This window comes from Aulonocara sp. 'chitande type north' Nkhata Bay, linkage group LG2 (assembly GCF_057382095.1).
Source record: "Aulonocara sp. 'chitande type north' Nkhata Bay isolate Kocher_YH1m ecotype deep benthic linkage group LG2, A_spYH_male_GT1.1, whole genome shotgun sequence".
NCBI lineage: Eukaryota > Metazoa > Chordata > Actinopteri > Cichliformes > Cichlidae > Aulonocara > Aulonocara sp. 'chitande type north' Nkhata Bay.
The window spans coordinates 10250503-10269238 of NC_141345.1; the positions used below are offsets into that span (position 1 = coordinate 10250503).

Here is an 18736-nt window from a genome sequence, read left to right on the forward strand (position 1 = left end):
CTCCTGGATGATATGACTGAATGCTGAGCTGAAGTCCAGAAAGAGCATTCTCACATAGCTTCCTCGGTGCTCCAGGTGACTCAGCGCAGTGTGGAGCGCTATGGTGATAGTGTCCTCGGTGGAACGATTTGTCCTGTAGGCAAATTGGTGGGGGTCCAGAGTGGGAGGCAGACCGGCCCTGATGTGCTGACAGACCAGTCTCTCAAAGCACTTCATCACTACAGGCGTAAGTGCAACAGGCCTGTAGTCATTTGGGCTGGCCACAGCTGTCTTCTTGGGGATGATGGTGGAGGTTTTGAGGCAGGGCGGGACGGTGTTTGATGACAAGGAACGGTTGAAGATTTTAGTGAAGACTCCGGTCAGTTCGTCAGCACATGCTCTGAGAACCTTTCCATGTATTCCATCAGGACCTGCCGCCTTCCTGGGATTCACTGACCTTAGAACACACCTCACTTGATGCTCCCTGAGTGTTAGTGTGCCAGTGCTGGGGGCGGGTGGAAGTGGTGTGGCAGCTGGGGGCCTGGTCGTCTCAAAGCGGGCGAAGAAACGGTTTAGATCCTCAGCCAGCGAGGCATCAGTCCTAGATGTTGCCTGCCCAGATAGCAAGGAAACATTGAAACAATGTTGAGTCAATATCAGGCTGTGTCATTGAATCAACGTTGAAGTGTGACGTTGACCTAACGTCACTCTTGCACCCTTTTTTAACGTTGAAACAACGTCAGGTTTTGATGTTGAATCAATGTTGAAACCTGACGTTGATTCAACGTTATATTTTCTAATACTGCTGACATTGAAACAATGTCAGATTCTGATATTGAAACACTGAGCTATGGTGTTGATTTTCCACCTCTTTCGCACAGTTGCTTTTTATTAAAACAACAGTTAAATCATGACTGGAAATCTACCTTTCTTTATAGGTATTTTAACCAATACTAAACTACTGCATGTTTCCATCAATACTTCAACCACCTAAACACATAATTGTACTTATTCCTTAAATTGGACACCCTTTATAAAAAAAAAAAACCCAAATGTCTCACAATGTATCATGTCAACATTAATATCCTAAAATAAGAAAGCATTGCATGTGATGTAAGAGAGAAAAAAAATAAACAAAAAAAGGTCAATAGGCATGTTTCGTTTGCTAAATACTTTATTAAAAGACAGTTTCCTATTTACGTTTATATGATTCACAGAAGTTTGTAATTTTTTTGCATGATGTGCGTCCTGCACCCACCCAAACGATCTGGGGCGTATCGGAGCCATTTCTGCACTGCTTGTGCAAAGACAAACTCGGACATAGAGTTTGCCCCTAACTGCTGCGTCAGGCTCCAATCAAGGCAAAGCGTCTCACCTATAGACACATTTTAAGAGATGGAATTAGCGTGTCTCATGTCTTAAATGTGTATGCAAGTGCTTGTGTGTTTAATCAACAGGCCGTTGTTATGTATTTAAATCACATCTGACAGCTATTACAATTTATAGTTACAAAGTGTACATAACCTTTATATACTTACCATTGCCTTATTTGCCTCTTGTGATTGAAGAGCTGGCTCTGCATTGTTTAGCTCCTCAATGTTGTGCAAGGGCAAATCCAGAGGCAGTACCCCAGCATCTACCGATTCATTGCGGATGGCTCTGACCTCCTCACGGAGTTCATTAACAGCTCTCGTCAGGTCTGACAGAAAAAGATAAATTTTTTTTTAAGTATTTAAGAATACAGACAACTTGTCAAACGTTTCCTTGTGTCACACACAGATATGTACAAAGACACTAGACAGTATTTTATTACCTGGTATTTTCACTCGAGGGGCCTGGGGAAACCATTTTTTGGTGGGCTGCTCATCCTCTGAGTCACTATATGTGTACAGGGGATTTGGTCTAAAGAAAAAAAGTTGAAAACGGTCATAAGTAATTACAAATGTGCTTTTGGAATATTTTTTCCTAAAGTTACAGTTTGCTTTATAACAACACACACAGGAAACGGAGATGTGCAAGAAGGTACAGTATACAAGGGATTTTTGAAGTGCACAAGTGTACACGGCTTTGCATTTATAAAAAGTTTACAAGCTTCCACTTTTTGGACTATATTATGTGGTGATATTGCAGGTATGCAAGCACCACAGATATGTATAAAAGACAAGATCATAAATTCTTAGCAATCAAAGATATGTTTGTGAAATAAAAAAAAAAAAAGTTTTACTTGTGCTTTCTTTTATGACTGGTCTGAGTTTAAGCTTCGGACTGAAGGTCAGACATATCACAGTGTTCACTTAGATATTTCTGAAGACTGCGTTCTGCTTCGTGAAATGTGTCTGGAAGTACAAACACAATGTATGGCCAGACATAAATTAGGACACGAAAAACTTGTTATTGTTACATTTATACAACACCAATCCAGATGATACCCACCATGGCTTATTAGAAGTCGGACTGGTGCATAGGTGAGCCATGTTGCACCAGGATGAACTCTCCTCTTTACTGTGTCGTGGATCCTGAATGTGTCTCACGGAGGATATGGAGGCCATGACAATTTCTCTCCATTTATCCATGATCTAGGGACTATTTCTGTACCACCAGTGCTAAACTGCACAATGCACCAGTCTTTCATTTTTATCTTTTTTTTTAATTTGGAGTCCTTTTTTGCCCTGTCTAGGATAAACAGGAAACAGATAATTACAATATATTTCATAGTCACTACAAAACTTGATCTATTGATTGAACTAAATAATAAATAATAGCTTAAAATGTATATAGGCAACAATTACAAGCAAACCCGTATATGTAAGCATTTAAACACTGAAGATAATAAAATTAACAGTATTTTGTCTAAGTCTGCCATTGTAGGAATTCATGGCACCGAGACAAAAACATGGCGCACAGTGTGGCGTCAAAATAGGCGCACACCTTTGACGCTGCGTTTTCTCCGTCTTCCTCGTCCACACGTAAATGCTAAACGCAGTTTACGTGTGGACAAAAGGTGCAAACGCAAGTTAGGTGAGCGTGCAACGTAAAGTTTGAATTGAGTGCGAATCGAAGCGGGTGCTCACCAATCATTAAAAGTAACAAAGTCATTGAACACATTTATACAGTTACCTTTACGTTTATCAATCATATATCACAGATTTACAATTTTTTGTAGTACTATGCTAAAAAGCAACTACAGAGTGAAAGTCTGGGTCAAGCGCCGAGGCGACGGCAAGAACAAAGGAACCCTCGAAGCGTTAAAGCTAGCTTTGTAAGGGAATATAACGGAAAAGTATGAAACGAAAATGTTTTCTTTCTTGATAGACTTTGTTTGCAGTGCAATTTATTTGTTGCCGGATTGTAAGATGAAAGTAGACACAATTTCGGGCTCCCACATTTTATCCGAAACTTTACATTAACAAGTTTGTTTGTTTTTTTTTTTTACTGTTATTCAAATGCAACCGTGGAAATAACTAATAGAACAAAAGTCATTCATTCTTACCTTATACTAATCGTGGTGCAGGCCAGTGCAGTGCATGAACTGATGCCTTCTCCGGTCAATTCCGCTGAGAGTAAATCTAATGTCCCGCTCTACAAGCTCTACAACCAAGACAATGGTTACCTGGAGGGATGTACCAATGTGATAGGGGTGCTGCAGAATAGTCCAAGTGGTAGCAGCTTTAATTTCCCGCTCAACCATAAATTGATGGTTTTTCAACGTGATTGTTGTCACCTTGTCAACTATAAATAGATCAACAATCAACGATGACAGAACAACAGTGAATCAATGTTATTTCAATGTCAGTGTAAGGTTTCATCAGTATTTCAATGTTGTTTCAACATTGGTTTTGTGTTGACATTTCAATCCTGACGATTCTGATGGTTCAGATGGAAAATCAACATCTGTTCAATGTCTCCTTGCTATCTGGGTGGTTATTGCTTCTGTAGTTGGTAATGTGATTGATCCTCTGCCACATTTTTCTGGGGTCGTTGTCAGCAAAGTGATCTTCAATCCTCCTCCTATAGGCAGCCTTAGCTTTCCTGATGCCTCTACTCAGGTTTACCCTGGCCGCCCTATACGCAGCCCTGTCCCCTGACTTGAAGGCAGTGTTGCGGCTTTTTAGGAGGGATTGCACTTCGCTATTCATCCAGGGTTTTTGATTTGGAAACACCTGGACCCTTTTGTTGATGGTGACATTGTCAACACAGTTCCTGATGTACGAGAGTACAGTGTCCGTGTACTCCTGGAGGTTGTGGCTGGAGAATAAATCCCATACAGTTGTTGAGAAGCAGTCCTGCAGTTGAGAAAGGGCTCCTTCAGGCCAGGTTTTTATTGTCTTTGTCTGGGGCTTTGTTTTTCTCAGCAGGGGGGTGTAGGTGGGGGTGAGGGACATGCAGAGGTGGTCAGATCCAGCCAGGTGGGGGAGGGGTGTCGCTCTGAAAGCATGCCTGATGTTTGAATAGACATGGTCCAAAGTGTGTTCTTCTCTCGTAGCAAAGTCCACAAACTGGACAAATCTTATCTTATCTTATCTTATCTTAAATTTAGGAAGCACAGTCTTTAGGCACGCTTTGTTAAAGTCGCCGGCGACAATAAAAACCCCATCGGGGTGGGCAAGCTGTTGTTTGTTTATGGTGTTGAGCAAGAGGCTGAGAGCCGTGCTAATGTTAGCATCCGGTGGTATATAGACGGCTATCACAATAACTACTGTAAACTCCCTCGGGATGTAAAAAGGTCTGCACGAGACTACCAGAACCTCCAAATCAGGAGAACAGTGTGTGTGAATGATCCTGCTGTTACAACACCACTTGTTATGCACATAAACACATAGCCCCCCTCCTCTGCTTTTACCTGAGTTGCTGTTTCTGTCATGCCGGTGTAGCGTGCGGCCTGCTAACTCGACTGCAGCGTCGGGAATCAGCAGGTGAAGCCACGTCTCCGTAATAAGAATAATGCTGCAGTTACGTGCAAAGCTTGTGTTGGCTATCTGTAGCTCCAATTCGTCTAGTTTGTGGGTGATGGATCTGGCGTTCGATAGGAAAAGGCTCGGAAGTGCTGGCCGGTGTGGATGTTTGCGTAGCCTAGCCTGTAGCCTCAACTCTCGCGGCCCAGTACTCACGGCCTGGCATGGGGGTTGGGGACCGCAGTCTTATATGATAGAGAACTTTACCTATATATCACTCATGGGAAGAGTCACCATTAAAAGGATGACTTCCAAAAATAAACTATTCACTGATAAACCCTCTCTAATTGGTTTAGATCACTAGACTCCAACATTTCAAAATTTCTACCAGGGGTCTGCAACCCTAGGCACGCATGCCACAGTTGGCACGCGAAGGGTTAACTGATGGCACGACCATAGCTGGACTTGCCATCGGGCATACTGGGCATTTACTCGGTGGCCCAGTGACTCTTTTTTTCTTATTTTTAACAGTATAAACAATGAAAGGTGGTGGATTGGCCAGATGCTGGTCGGTGTGTAAAAATAACTCAGTTGTTTGGTGGTGGCTATGGCGGTGCTGCCTCAGATTCAGTAAAATTAGCAAGTGGTGGAGGCCAGCAGGTGGATAAGAGAAAGGGGAGGCCGGAGCAGAGCCCCGAGGCAGCCGCCGGTCTGAGTGTCGGGTGAACTGAACTTCAGGTAAGAAGTTGTGACCTGCAGTCTATCTGGGTCAGATATAAACCAAGTTTAGGTGGAGTTTATTTTCGTTGTGCTGACTTTTTACAGTCAGTTACAATAACTCGTACTGCGTGCTAGCTAGCATGACAGAGTTTCTATACAGCTGGGTGGGTGCTTTGATGTTACTGATGTTGAACTTTAATTCATAAGGCTAGTTAGTAGAGTTGCCAACCGTCCCGTAAAAAGACGGAATCGTCCCGTATTCAGAGAAAATATTACGCGTTTCGTGTTGAGGTGAAAAGGGACAGTTTGTCCCAGACTTCAGCTAGAATGGAAAAAGACACAAAGCTGGAGTTATTCTGTCGCTACGCTGCACAGCTGCCTCTTCTTCTCTCATTCTCTCCCCCTCCCTCTCCGGTTTCTTCTTCAATCATGAAACTGATCAATGATCAGTTGATCAGCTTTTCTCTCTTGTTTGTTTATCACCCACTTTGCGCCAGAAAGAGGAAACCAGCCGATGTTGCGCTAAACAACAGCAGCACATTTAAACTTGATCAGCTGTTGTTAGAATTTATTTAATATTACTTTCTACTATCAGCTGATGTTTGCTGGAGCCACAGCTGTAAAAGCTGCTGGTCATGATAGCGGTTTGTATATCTGGTGAGAGGGAAACATGAAGATGAAACCAGGAGATGTCTTTACTGAATCATCAGAGCTGAACAGGTGATGGAGAAACAAGTTTACCTTTTAGGTGACATGAATGAGTTGAAGGGAAGTTATGAACTGTTTCTGAGAGACAAATAAAACCAGGATCCTTTTTTACGTAGCTGACAGCTGGTAACTGTGCAGGGGCCGGTCTAGCAAAGATTTGCCAGGGGGCCAGGTAGGGCATTAACAGGGAAAGGGGGGCACAAAGAAATACTTTCTTATTCTCAATTAAAAAGATCTCTCTTTTATTAAATAATTATCTGAATCTTACAACCAAAGTTTTTTTATGTAACGTAAAATGTATAGAAATCATACATATAACATCGAAGCACTGCTGGACATCACTACCTGACAAGTTTAACTGTCTCCAGAACATTGCAGAGGCCTTGTTGACAGTATTTGGCTCTACATATCTGTGTGAGCAGATTTTCTCTCACATGAGTGTCCTCAGGCAGCCGTCTGAATGCTGGACACCCGGAGAGCTGTGTCTCTGAGTGGGAGACCAGAGATCAGAGTGTATTAACAAACGTACCATATTGGCCCAGTTTATTTTTCTTATCATTGTTGTGAGGACACCATGAATAGCATTTGCATTTTCTGTTGTACAGTCCATTTGCTGTTATGGAGTTCTTGTTATGGAAAAAAGTGTCTTTTTTTTTTTTTTTTTTTTCAAAATGGCTGATAACTATTCGCTGATAGCTGCCAACATCTGCGAACAAATATAATTCTATAAAGTGGTTCTATATAGTGTGTAACCGTTAACCCTTTAGAGCCGATCGGAGCGGGAACGCTCTGTTATGCGTAACTATTTTTAAATCCCGGTAGCACTGCAACCACGTAAGCTAGCGCAAAAATTTTTTTTGCATATGAAACTGGAGGAGTTGTACTTACATATTATGCCATCAGCTTGTCCTAGGTCACGGTTTCCTTCCACATAAAGCTTTGCAAAAACTGCATAAAAAGCGCTTGCAGGAACAAAAACATAATATTCCAGAAACACGCTTTGCCGGTCCGATCAGCTGTTCAAAACACTTCCTACGTTGGAATAGACGTCAGCGCGAACTTTTGCATTTCCGCCATTACCTGGCCGAAACCGGAAGTGACGTCATTTTCGCGGAAATGTAGTCTTTTTTGCGATCAGGGCCTCAGGGCCTATACTGCTCTTTTTAAAAGTTATCTTTGACTTTATGACTTTCTGTGTCGTTTCTGGGATGCTTAGGACTCATATTGCACTGCTGGAAATAGTTTATTTTGATGCATATGCTGCTTTTTTGCAAATTTGCACTATAATATTTATTTTCGTTTTTCCTGCAGTGTATAAAAATTGGTGTATTTCAAAAATAAAACTATGAAGACACTCAAAATAAATTTCCTGTGGTGGGAAACTATTTTGTGCAACTTTTTTGTATTTACAGTTTTGAGGGATAAGCCTCTTAAATTTCTCTAACTAGAAATATATGTTAAAAAATCAAAAACGATTTTCAATTTTTTTTGTAGTTTATTGCACTTTTTTGCAATTTATGTAATTACTATGCACTTAATGAATACATATTATTAAAATCTGGGCTATAATGGTTGTATTGATGTGTAGCAACTTGAAATGCTCCCAAAAATGGCTCCACAGCATGTAAAAATATAATATAAGCTCTGGCGGACTTGGTTCTATGGTAGGTCTTAAAGGGTTAATATAGAGCGTTATTAAATTTATTGCTAATGCAATCATATGGCACACTGATTTCTGAGGAAATTTTAAATGGCACTCCTCATTAGAAAGGTTGCCGACCCCTGGTCTAAACTCTACAAAAACCAAAACACAATGGTGATCTACAACTGCCAAATGTTTATCACTGCTTCTTATCCAATACATTACTATATGTTTCAAAATGGATTAAACCAAGCTTATTAGACAGCCTGTGGTTAGACCTAGAACAAGCATTCTATGGAAAAGTAAAAATCTCTAATCTGCCTTTCATCAGCTCCACTATAACTGCTTTAAAAGTCTTAGCATAAAAACCTCTGACAGCCTGGTGGGAATTTAAAAAATAAAAAAAATAAAAAAAATAAAAAATCTTCACTTAGCTAACACCCATTTGGAAGACTCCAGATATTTATCAGAAAAAAAATCTAGAACATGTTATAAAAGATGGAAAGTTTATTTCATTTGAAGAACTTGTATGAAAATATCAGCAACTGAAATCCATCATACAGGAAAAAATCAATTTCAGTTAACAGAATCTAGAAACTTACATTTTGTTAGAGCAATATCAAATTTAAATATAGTTGCATCCATTCAAACTAACAGGGGGATTTGATCACATTAACATGTCCATTTGTTGTCATATACACTAAGCCTTTTTATACCTAATATAACTTATTCTTATTTTTTCTGGCTGCTTCACACATGAGAAAAAAATGTTTTTCCATGCATAAACTTTCCATTTCATAAAAATACAGCAACACTTGTGTCGTTGCCTCTCGTACATAGTATTTACATGTTTTCAATTCTAAAAAAGTAAAAAGAATTTGCTGTTGTCATGTGAGGATACTGAAAGGTTTGAGTTTCCACAGGTGAAGCATGGAAAAGCTGGAAAAGTCAAGTAAGTTGTGGTTTCCTGGAAACAGACAAATCTGTCAGCTGACAAAAGAATTAAATGAGAGGAAGACAGTAAGTGTCGCTGATGCGTGAATGTGGTAATAAAACAATCTGACAGCAAACATAAAATGCCTGCTTGCTTCCTCATCAAACCTCAGTGAAATATAGCAGCGCTGGATCTGCCCCATCCTTGTCTGAGCTCACAAACAAACTCATGCAGCAAACAGCAGCACATCCATACAGATTGCTCTGCTGGCCAAAGGTCTCTGTTTACTATTCATAAATAACATACATTTACTAGATATGTGTGAATATGATCCTCTCCTTGAATCGCTACCTTATCGTGGTGGAGGGGTTTGTGTGTCACAGGGATCCCAGGGGCTATGTTGTCTGGGGGCTTTTGCCCCCTGGTAGGGTCTCCCATGGCAAATTGGCCCTGGGTGAGGGACCAGACAAAGAGCGATTCATAAGACCCTTATGAAAAGGACACCGAGGGAACAGTTTACCCTGCCCGGGATAGGGTTACCGGGGCCCCGCCCTGGAGCCAGGCCCGGGGAGGGTGCCCGAGGGCGAGCGTCTGGTGGCCGGGCCTTAGTCCATGGGGCCCGGCCGGGCACAGCCCGAAGAGGAGACATGGGCCCATCCTCCCGCAGGCCCACCACCCGCAGGAGGCGCCATAGGGGTCGGGTGCATTGTGTGCTGGGTGGCGGCCAGGAGCGGAGGCCCTGGCGGACTGACCCCCGGCTGCCAAGACTGGCAATAGGGACATGGAATGTCACCTCTCTGGTGGGGAAGGAGCCTGAGTTAGTGCGTGAGGTTGAGAGGTACCGGCTAGATATAGTCGGGCTCACCTCTACACATGGCTTGGGCTCTGGAACCAGTCTCCTGGAGAGGGGCTGGACTCTGTCTCAGTCTGGAGTTGCCCCTGGTGAGAGGCGGCGGGCTGGGGTGGGTATCCTAATATCCCCTCGGCTTGCTGCCGGTACGTTGGGGTTTTTCCCGGTGGACGAGAGGGTTTGTTCCCTGCGCCTTAGGGTCGGGGAACGGGTTCTGACTGTCATCTGCGCTTATGCGCCGAGTGGCAGTTCAGAGTACCCAGCCTTCTTAGAGTCCCTGGGGGGGGGGGGGGAGTCTCCACCTGGAGACTCTGTTGTCCTGCTGGGAGACTTCAATGCTCACGTGGGTAACGACAGCGAGACCTGGAGGGGCGTGATTGGGAGGAACGGCCTCCCTGATCTGAACCCGAGCGGTGCTCTGTTATTGGACTTCTGTGCTAATCACAGTTTGACCATAACGAACACCCTGTTCGAACATAAGAGTGTCCATAAGTGCACGTGGCACCAGGACGCTCTAGGCCGTAGGTCGATGATCGATTTTGTAATCGTATCAGCAGACCTGCGACCATATGTTCTGGACACTCGGGTAAAGAGAGGGGCTGAGCTGTCAACTGATCACCACCTGGTGGTGAGTTGGATCAGGTGGCGGGGGAGGACGCTGGACAGACCTGGTGCACCTAAACGCGTAGTGAGGGTGTGCTGGGAACGTCTAGCAGAGGCCCCAGTCCGCGAGATCTTCAACGCACACCTCCGGCAGAGCTTCAACAGCATTCCGAGGGAGACTGGGGACATTGAGTCCGAATGGACCATGTTCAGCGTCTCCATTGCCGAAGCTGCTGCATTGAGCTGCGGCCGCAAGGTGGTGGGTGCCTGCCGTGGTGGTAATCCCCGAACCAAATGGTGGACACCAGAGGTGAAGGGAGCCACCAGGCTGAAGAAGGAGTCCTATCGGGCTTGGTTAGCCTGTGGGACTCCGGAGGCAGCCGACAGGTATCGACAGGCCAGGCGGAATGCGGCTCGGGCAGTGGCTGAAGCAAAAACTCGGGTGTGGGAGGAGTTCGGAGAGGCCATGGAAAAAGACTTTCGGACTGCCTCGAAGAGATTCTGGCAAACCGTCAGACGTCTCAGGAGGGGAAAGCGGTGCTCTACCTGCACTGTGTATAGTGCTGGCGGAGCGCTGCTGGCGGAGCGCTGCTGGCGGAGCGCTGCTGGCGGAGCGCTGCTGGCGGAGCGCTGCTGGCGGAGCGCTGCTGGCGGAGCGCTGCTGGCGGAGCGCTGCTGGCGGAGCGCTGCTGGCGGAGCGCTGCTGGCGGAGCGCTGCTGGCGGAGCGCTGCTGGCGGAGCGCTGCTGGCGTCGACTGAGAAAATTGTCAGGCGGTGGAAGGAATACTTCGAGGACCTCCTTAATCCCACTGACACGTCTTCCGAGGAGGAAGCAGAGTCTGGGGATGAGGGGAATGACCCGCCAATTTCCGGGGGCGAGGTCACTGAGGCAGTTAAACAACTCCTTGGTGGCAGAGCCCCTGGTGTTGATGAGGTCTGCCCCGAGTTCCTGAAGGCTCTGGACGTTGTAGGGCTGTCCTGGTTGACACGCCTCTGCAATGTTGCGTGGAGATCAGGGGCAGTACCTGTGGACTGGGTGGTGGTCCCCATCTTTAAGAAGGGGGACCGGAGGGTGTGTTCCAACTACAGGGGGATCACACTCCTCAGCCTCCCTGGGAAAGTCTATGCCAGGGTGCTGGAAAGGAGAGTTCGTCCGTTAGTCGAACCTCTGATACAGGAGGAACAATGCGGTTTTCGTCCTGGTCGCAGAACACTGGACCAGCTCTTTATCCTCTCCAGGATACTTGAGGGTGCATGGGAGTTTGCCCAACCAGTCTACATGTGTTTTGTGGACTTGGAGAAGGCATTCGACCGTGTCCCTCGGGGTGTCCTGTGGGAGGTGTTGCGGGAATATGGGGTGTCTGGCCCATTGCTACGGGCCATTCGATCCCTATACAACCGTTGCAAGAGCTTGGTTCGCATTGCCGGCAATAAGTCGGACTCGTTCCCGGTGGGTGATGGGTTCCGCCAGGGCTGCCCTTTGTCTCCGGTTCTGTTCATAATTTTTATGGACAGGATTTCTAGGCGCAGCCAAGTGGCAGAGGGCTTTCGCTTTGGTGGCCTCAGAATCTCATCTCTGATTTTTGCAGATGATGTGGTTCTGTTGGCTTCATCGGGTGAGGGCCTCCAGCTCGCACTGGAATGGTTCGCAGCCGAGTGTGAAGCAGCGGGAATGAGGATCAGCACCTCCAAATCTGAGGCCATGGTTCTCAGCCAGAAAAGGGTGGAGTGCCCACTCCGGGTCGGGGATGAGTTCCTGCCCCAAGTGGAGGAGTTCAAGTATCTCGGGGTCTTGATCGCGAGTGATGGGAGAAGGGAGCCGGAGATCGACAGACGGATTGGGGCTGCAGCTGCAGTAATGCGGACGCTGCACCGGTCCGTCGTGGTGAAGAGGGAGCTGAGTGTAAAAGCGAAGCTCTCAATTTACCGGTCGATCTACGTCCCTACCCTCACCTATGGCCACGAGCTGTGGGTAGTGACCGAAAGAACGAGATCGCGGATACAAGCGGCAGAAATGAGCTTCCTCCGAAGGGTGGCTGGCCTCTCCCTTAGAGATAGGGTGAGAAGTTCGGCCATCCGGGAGGGGCTCAGAGTAGAGCAGCTGCTGCTCCACATCGAAAGGAACCAGCTGAGGTGGTTCGGGCATCTGACAAGGATGCCCCCTGGGCGCCTCCTGGGTGAGGTGTTCCAGGCATGTCCCACCGGGAGGAGGCCCCGGGGCAGACCCAGGACACGCTGGAAAGATTACATCTCTCGGCTGGCCTGGGAACGCCTTGGTATTCCCCCGGATGAAGCTGGAGGAGGTGGCTGGGGAGAGGGAGGTCTGGGCCTCTTTGCTTAGGCTGCTGCCCCCGCGACCCGGCCCCGGACAAAGCGGATGAAGATGGATGGATGGATGGATGGATGGATGGTGTGAATATGATACTAGAAAATATGGAAGTCTGGAATGTTTAACTGCAGAGCTCAAGGAGGATAGAGGTCACTCTCCTCCAGCTCCTCTTCAGCACTCCTGGAAATCCCACCCGTAAATGTGAAATAAATGAAGGTCTTCACCATTTAAAATAAATCATAATTCGCTTCCTGTTAATTTCCCAGGGTTCCTGTTTGTTTGTGCTCTCACTATGCAAACTGACTTTTGGTTCTTCCACAAAATGAAACTCTGGTTTGAGTGTTTGGACCCAGAGGAGCAGATCAGTAGTTAGACCGAGGTTTTAAAATCAGATTTTGATGTTTCATGGACAAAGTTAGAGAAGCTTTGATGGTGAGAGCAGTTTGGAAACCTGGGCTTAAGTTTGGATCACATTAAAATCATATTAAAGTCCATCATTTGGAGCCAGAAACACTCATGAGTTTTCAGTGGAGTAAATTTTTTTATAGACCTGATTAGGAAAGTTGGTTTGGAAATACATGATCATAATAAGAATCAGAAGACTGAACGTGAAAAAGAAATTTCCTGCTCCATCATCAGCGCAGGTTCACCCCACACTTTTTTTTTTTTTTTTTTTTTTTTTTTTACTTTGATTTTTATTAGGTTATTTTATCATTGTGGACATACAGTAAAGAAAATAACAAACAGACATACATATAAACAAACATAGAGTCTGGAGTTTACTTATCTTTCTCCATTTATCACATTGCAGAAAAAAAAAAGAAAACCTATTATGTTATTTCATTTGTGTCACTTCTGAATGTTTTCCACTTCCTCCATAGTCTGTCGTATTTACCTCCCATCAGTCTAATGTTGAGTGTTATTTTTTCCATCTCTGAGATATCCTCTACAATACTGATCCAATCCCGCTGGGTGGGAGGATCTGGATGTAACCACTTCTTTGTAATTGCTTTTTTTGTTGCGGCCAGAATTATTTTGACTAAATACACGTCCTCTTTTTGTATGTATTCTTTTATGTTTCCTAGATACATCACTTGGCAAGTATTTGGGAATGTATAACTCAAAATATTATCCATATTCATTTTTAAGTCTTCCCAATACTTTTTAATTTTAATGCATTTCCAGAATACATGAGAATGATCCGCTTCCATTTCTCCACACAATCTCCAACAATTTTGTAAACTTGAGGTCAGTTTGCTTTTTATTTTGGGTGTAATGAAAAAACGTGTCAAATTTTTCCAACAAAATTCCCTCCACAACGGCGAATTAGTTGTACTGTGTTGCAATTCACACATATTGAGCCATTCTTTCTCTGTTATTTTTATGGTCAGTTCAACTTCCCATTTCTTTTTAATATAGAGTGTTGAATCTTGTCTATTTTCTTCTAATGACCTATAGAAGGTGGAAATAGTTTTAAATTGTTTATGTTCATAGCAATCTTTTACTTTTCCGACAACCCCCAGTGGTTTCCCAAGCCAGTCAGATTTTATTTGTTTTGCGTAGTAGTCCCTAACTTGCAAATATCTAAAGAAATCTCTATTTTCCAATTTGTATTTGTTTTTTAGTTGTTGGAAACTCATTAGTCCTCCGTTTTTCATAAGGGTACAAACTGCTGTAATCCCTTTTAGTTCCCACTGTTTGAATGTTTGGTCCAATTGTCCTGCCTTGAAATTTTTATCATGTCTAAACCATCTGAGTATAAATAATTGTTCTTTTAACTGACATTTTTCTATTACTGTGTGCCATATGTCTAATGTAAATTTCACAATTTGATTCATTCCACTTTTATTCTTTGTCATTAAATGTTTGTCAGAGATAAAAATCTGAATGTTGTTTCCCTCGATTTCTTTCTCAATTTCCTTCCATCTTGCCTCATATTCTGGTCTACACCAACCAGCAAGTGGTCTGAGTTGGGCTGCATAGAAGTATTCCCTTAGGTTCGGCAAGGCCATCCCTCCCTTGCGCTTCGGGAGTTGCAGTGTTGTTAGTCTTATTCTGGGCTTCTTCCCACCCCAAATAAACCTTGATATCATCTTGTCCCATATTTTGAATTTTTTTTGAGATATAGGAAGTGGGAGTGACTGAAACATGTATAACAGTCTTGGGAGAACATTCATCTTTATTATTTGGATTCTTGAGTAGAAGTTTGTAGGTGTTGCCGACCACCGTTCTAGATCTTTTCTAATGTTGCCCTCCACCTGATTATAGTTTATGTCCGCCATATCTGATAATGATTTTGTCAAGGTTACGCCCAAATATTTCATGTTGTTCGAGTGCCAATTTAATTTGTATTCGTCTCTGATCTTTTGGGAGGGTATATAATTGAATGATAGAATTTGTGTTTTGGATACATTAATTTTATAGCCTGATAAGTATTCAAAGGTATGGAATAGTTGCATCAAAATTGGGAAGCACTTGTCAGGGTTTCGTAGAAAAATAATAACGTCATCAGCAAACAATCCAATAAGGTGTTTTTGTCCAGCAAGGGATACCCCCTCCAACTTTGAATGTTGTCACACTGCTTGTGCTAGTGGCTCAACATATAAAGCAAAAAGAATTGGTGACAAGACACAGCCCTGTTTTGTACCTCTATATAGCCGAATTCTATCTGTCAGACTGCCATTCACCTTGATTCTAGCTGTAGGTTGATTATAGATTGTCCTTATACATTGTATTGAGCTGTCCTTAAACCCGAATTTTTCCAATACTCCAAATAGGAAGAGCCAGCTTACGCTATCAAATGCCTTTTCTTGATCTAAGCTAATTAACACAGTACTGATATTCGTTTTTTCTGCATTGTCAATAATGTGAAGGACTCTCCTTATATTGTCCTGTGCCTGACGTCCCTTGATGAATCCAGTTTGATCCACTTCTATCAGATCTGGTACAAATTTTTGGAGTCTTTTGCTAATGATCGAAGCGTACAATTTATAGTCGTTATTTAGGAGGGAAATGGGTCTATAATTCTTGCAGTATTCTTTGTTTTTTCCTTCTTTGGGTAAGATTGTTATAATAGCTTCTCCCCATGATGGTGGAGCTATTCCCTGATTCAGAGTCCAGTTGAAGCAAGATAGAAGAAGTGGCTTGAGTTCTTCTTTGAAAACTTTGTAAAATTCAGCCTGAAAGCCATCGCTTCCTGGGGCTTTATTTGTTTTTTGTTCGGCAATAACTGTATCTAGTTCCTTATCTGTAATCTGTGAAATCAGTAACTTGTTTTGGGTATCTCCTATGGAGGGCAGATCCAGCGGGTCAAGAAAATTTTTTATTGTCTCAAGGTCTGCGGCTGCCGGTTGTGAATACAGTCTCGTGTAATATTTTTTTAAATTCATTTTCTATCTCATTAGGCATATAGTGTAATTTGTTACTATCCAAATTTCTTACTTTATCAATAATCCTTGATCTCTGCTTTTTACGCAGTCTACTGGCAAGTATTTTAGTTGCTTTGGGCCCTGATTCGTAATAGGTTTGTTGCATATACCTAGCCCTTTTTTCTACTTCTTCTTTTAGTAATTCATCAATTTGGTTTCTGATGTCTGATATTTCTTCTAGAATTTCAGGATTTTTAAGTAGTTTATGTTCCCTCTCCAGATGTTTAAGTTTTTCTATCAAATTTTTATATAGGGCCAGTCGCGCTTTTTTTTGTGCTGCTGTTAGGGCTATGAGTTTTCCCCTTAAGACTGCCTTTAATGCATCCCAAAGTATAGTTGGGCTCACATCTCCGGTATCATTGTCTTCTATATACATTTTTATATCTTCTTTAATTTTCTTAACATGTTCATCCCTATTTAAAATACCCAAATTAAGTCTCCATGCTGTATGTATTTTCCTATTATCGAGACTGATTTCTAGACTAATCAAACTATGGTCTGAGACATCTGCCACACCTATTTTACAATCTATAACATTATGAAGTTCTTCAATATTAATTAGAAAATAATCAATTCTCGAATATGTGGCATGAGGTGCAGAGTAGTGGGTGTAGTCCCTGGTTTGAGGATTACGTGTTCTCCATACATCAATCAGTCCCACCTCTTGTAATATTGTATTCATAAAATTAGACAAACGATGTTTACATGTTGCAGCGCTGGTAGTGTCAATATCCCGATTTAGCACAACATTGTAATCCCCTGCACATATCACCAGACCTTCAGATTCTTGTGTCACTAAATTGAATAAATCTTTGTAATCACTTTTCTTACTTCCTGGTGGGGCGTAGATATTAACCAGGGTAACTAGTTTATTTTCCAATTTCCCTTTAATTAGTAAGTATCTACCCTCTTTATCAGACACTTCTTTGTGAGAAGCAGCAAGCCGTCAAAGTGATTTCAACCATCGTCACCCCTGCAGGAAGCTGCTCCGACTCCTTAAATGAGACCTGTTTCCTGCTCTCAGCAGTAATAAAGTTAAAGGAAACGAATATACATAAACTAAAAATTGATGTACCGAAAATAATAAAAACTAGACTAGAAAAATCTCACTAACTGAACTTGGAAATTTAAACTAAACTAAAACTTTAGAGGAAATATCTTTGGTCTCAGTATCTGTTAGTTTGGTCAGATGTCTGATGATACACGCTGCCACTGTGCCGCTCTCAACTCGAGCTCAAACTCTGCAGTTCTTTCATTTAGGTCGTTTTTAACCTTTCTGCCAAATTACAGCAGGAAGGATTTTAATGGATGTCCTGGGGCATCGAAAGGTCAAAGGTTCAGATAAAGTCAAAGACAAAGTCTGCAGGACATGAGAGCTGGTGGTAAAGGAGTGGAACATGCTATTCTTTAAACATTCTTTAAACATTTTTCATATTCAGCACATCATTGTGAGGTTTCCTGGTGAAGACTGCCCTTTGGTGGCCAAATGAGGTCATTGCTGCTCTTGGTGCTCACCTACATCTTTATAAAGCACGATGCTTTAGGAAGTGACCGACTGTGAACAACCTTCTTTATTAAAAACTGAGACACACGATAGAATCACACTGGGTTTAGCATTTCACTTTAACATGGATGCTGAAATCCTTCCAGAAACGTATATCCATGATCTCCTCCACGCATGTGTAACAAGGCCGACCTGTCACTGGACTCTGGGACAGGTGGATACTCATCATCACTTTTTGGTTTCCATGTTCTGGGTCAGTGGCTTTTGTGTTTTTTACATGTTTTAATGCTTTGTTCTATTTAATCTCAACAAGCTCCTAAAAACAGTCAGTGATCATTGTCAGCCTCTCTCGGGTTTTATAACCGCTGATCACTTTAAAGCTCAGTTTTTAAAACCTTACGATGTAATTACAGCCCAGCCCATGCAGCAGTATATTAATAACTAACCTGGTATTGTGGATGGACTATCTCAGTTGTTCTCCCGACTGAAGTTCGGTCCGTTTACAGTTTCCTGCCATGCAATTGCCTGAACCTACGGGAGCCCTCACGTTAACTTTTATTGAGTTGAAAAAAGTTAGCATTCATAGTCCAGCTTCACTGTTTATATTATGCTAACATACTTGTGTCGCTAGCACGTAGCACATCATTAAATGCCAGCTAGCCCAACTTCAGTAACCCTCCAAACGTCACTGCTGTTTAGTTTTCTGTCTTCATTTATGTTGGAAGTGATAGCAGAGCTGTACATCATAATTTGTTTCAGAATTCCCTCAGTCAGAACATGGTATATTATATTTAGATGGAAACTAGCGAGCTAACTTCCTGCTAACTTCTAACTCTGTTAAATTTCATAAATGCGGTTTTCATGGATGCCTGGATATTAAACTTAATTGTTACACCTGGTAGAGCAGCAACGCTGATCATTTTATTACAGATGAAAGGATTCAGACAGTTTTTAACTCTCAGTGATGCCGCAGTAATCGTGTGACTTAGGGACCTGCAGCGGAGTTTGGGCCCAGGCACGGCTAATGACGTCAGACTTAAAGACCGGATAGCGCCCAAAAATGAAGCCAAAATGTCTCTATCGCCCCCTGGTGTCGGGCTGCAGTATAGGTCATAAACACCGCCTCTGACGTGTTAGTGGATGGGGG

The 18736-nt window shown here is 43.2% G+C and overlaps 2 long non-coding RNA genes across 2 annotated transcripts; both read right to left on the reverse strand.

The window, feature by feature from the left end:
* Nucleotides 1-631: 631 nt before the first annotated feature.
* LOC147337428 (uncharacterized) lies at nt 632-2065 on the reverse strand. Its single transcript, XR_015124767.1, has 3 exons — nt 1793-2065; nt 1518-1678; nt 632-1354 (listed from the first exon to the last, which is right to left on the reverse strand). It is a non-coding gene; the product is annotated as an uncharacterized LOC147337428 (long non-coding RNA).
* Nucleotides 2066-2252: 187 nt separating this feature from the next.
* On the reverse strand, nt 2253-3550 carry LOC147337429 (uncharacterized). Its single transcript, XR_015124771.1, has 3 exons — nt 3470-3550; nt 2413-2652; nt 2253-2315 (listed from the first exon to the last, which is right to left on the reverse strand). It is a non-coding gene; the product is annotated as an uncharacterized LOC147337429 (long non-coding RNA).
* Nucleotides 3551-18736: the final 15186 nt, after the last annotated feature.